General features: G+C 57.6%; 1 non-coding gene across 1 annotated transcript in view; it reads right to left on the reverse strand.

Annotated features, from left to right (window-relative positions):
* LOC126433634 (small subunit ribosomal RNA) overlaps positions 1–43 on the reverse strand; it is a 1,910-nt gene extending 1,867 nt beyond the window's left edge. Inside the window, exon 1 of the ribosomal RNA XR_007578634.1 lies at positions 1–43. This exon is cut by the window's left edge and continues 1,867 nt beyond it. This is a non-coding gene — a ribosomal RNA (small subunit ribosomal RNA).
* Between the last annotated feature and the right edge of the window lie 2,457 nt (positions 44–2,500).

A 2,500-nucleotide genomic window follows, 5' to 3' on the forward strand; every position in this document is an offset into this window, starting at 1 on the left:
TCTTTGAGACAAGCATATGACTACTGGCAGGATCAACCAGGGAGCTGCGTCAACTAGAGCTGAGCAGCCGGCCGCCCGGGAGTGTGTCCCGGGGGCCCGCGCGAACACGCAAGCGTCCGCTCAATTATTCTGCAAACAGGAGGAGGCTGAGCTCCCCTGCACAATACACCTCGAAACCCTCTCAGGTCCCGGCGGCGCGCAGCGCCGTCCTAAGTACTTGGTCGGGTTCGACAGAGGCGCAATCGCCCGGAGTTTGGCGAGTAGACGCTTTAGGTGCGACCACCCGTGCTCCCAACTGAGCTTGCCGCTGCCGACAGAGGCCCGGGAGCGTGCTGTCGTGGCATTGCCGGCGGGAGACAACACGCGCCACCTACGGTGGCCGGCAGCTCCAACGCCAGCGCCACAGAAGGACAAAAGCCCCACTTGGGTGCCGAAGCGAACTCTCCCAGCACAGCGCACGCGCCAACACGTCCGCACAGCTGCGATACAATCCACCTGCGAGAACCGCAGAGGCGACCGAGCAGCAGACGGCGTCGCGGCGCCGAGCGCCGGGCGGCGGCGCATCCTCAGCGCACACAGTCCTCAATCGGACCAGCACACTGCAGATGTCCACCGCGCTTCGCACCGGGCCCGCGAGGACCTACTTTGGCCGCACGGCGCCGCGTGCAGGGTGCGCCGGCGCGCAGCTACGCCGCCTGCCGCCTCCGTCGGCCGGCGCGCCTGCCACTGGCCGCCCCCACCAGCCGGCTGTAGCGCGTGCGCCCACGCACCGCGCGGCCAGCACGCCGGGAGGCCCCCCCTCACCGGCCGGGGACGGTCCCACCCAGCCACCGCCGCGTATCGCTTCACACCCACATGCCATTCACGTTCGTGGGCATGGTGGGTATCGCTGAAACAACCGGTTGGTAGCTCAACCGATCGTCGCCATCACTGATTCACCTCTAGCGAGAACAACCGCACCACAACGGTTTACCAGTTCTTCATTTGCGTAACGTCACCAGCAAACGTAGACGTCCATCGCCATTTGCAAATTCAACGATTGTTGCATGCCTGTGTCAGGTGTCACGACACACTATGTCTGCCCACATACACGCAACAACATGTGCACGCTTCGCGAACACGTGGAAGGTGGCCCCCGTACGTATGCGATGTCCATTGCGCGAACGACTGTCAACCGGCCTCTGTCGCATGTCGCAGATGTGGAACGCAGTGCACCATGCTATCACGGTGTGTGAGAAGAGACGACTACGTCTGACAACACGCGCCACTACATCAACAGACGGCTCATGCCGATCGCCATCCACGGCATACCATACTGCAATCCAGCTCTTATAGGGAGACGACATGTAGCTGAGTGCACAATATTTGGACCGTATGGTTCGCCGTTGTTGGCGCAGTCGTGGTACGGTCACACATGTACCACGATGTATCATTCAGTACATGAGGACCAATGTGCAGTACAGTGTGTGATTTGGACGTACAACATCAGCGGACAGTTGACACAAGCCGTACCACAACGTAGGCTGTGCTTCGCCATGCGAATGCCAATGAACAACTGCGAAGGGCATTGAGCATGTACGTCCTGCTGCCATCCGCATTACAGTGTATAGCTGCAAGGTGTTTAACATGAAGCGATACTCTGGGGACCGGGCAGTGCGAGTAGCAAACTATATTGCGGGGGTTGCAGTTAGGCAACACTACACTAATTTAACGCGTCGTATGACAATTACAGAGCAGGTTAAGGCCCAACGTGTGTTGGGTTAAGGCCCAACGTGTGTTGGGTTAAGGCCCAACGTGTGTTGGGTTAAGGCCCAACGTGTGTTGGGTTAAGGCCCAACGTGTGTTGGGTTAAGGCCCAACGTGTGTTGGGTTAAGGCCCAACGTGTGTTGGGTTAAGGCCCAACGTGTGTTGGGTTAAGGCCCAACGTGTGTTGGGTTAAGGCCCAACGTGTGTTGGGTTAAGGCCCAACGTGTGTTGGGTTAAGGCCCAACGTGTGTTGGGTTAAGGCCCAACGTGTGTTGGGTTAAGGCCCAACGTGTGTTGGGTTAAGGCGCAACGTGTGTTGGGTTAAGGCGCAACGTGTGTTGGGTTAAGGCGCAACGTGTGTTGGGTTAAGGCGCAACGTGTGTTGGGTTAAGGCGCAACGTGTGTTGGGTTAAGGCGCAACGTGTGTTGGGTTAAGGCGCAACGTGTGTTGGGTTAAGGCGCAACGTGTGTTGGGTTAAGGCGCAACGTGTGTTGGGTTAAGGCGCAACGTGTGTTGGGTTAAGGCGCAACATAGGTTAGGTTAAGGCGCAACATAGGTTAGGTTAAGGCGCAACATAGGTTAGGTTAAGGCGCAACATAGGTTAGGTTAAGGCGCAACATAGGTTAGGTTAAGGCGCAACATAGGTTAGGTTAAGGCGCAACATAGGTTAGGTTAAGGCGCAACATAGGTTAGGTTAAGGCGCAACATAGGTTAGGTTAAGGCGCAACATAGGTTAGGTTAAGGTACAATAT

This window comes from Schistocerca serialis, unplaced genomic scaffold (assembly GCF_023864345.2).
Source record: "Schistocerca serialis cubense isolate TAMUIC-IGC-003099 unplaced genomic scaffold, iqSchSeri2.2 HiC_scaffold_1170, whole genome shotgun sequence".
Taxonomy (NCBI): domain Eukaryota; kingdom Metazoa; phylum Arthropoda; class Insecta; order Orthoptera; family Acrididae; genus Schistocerca; species Schistocerca serialis.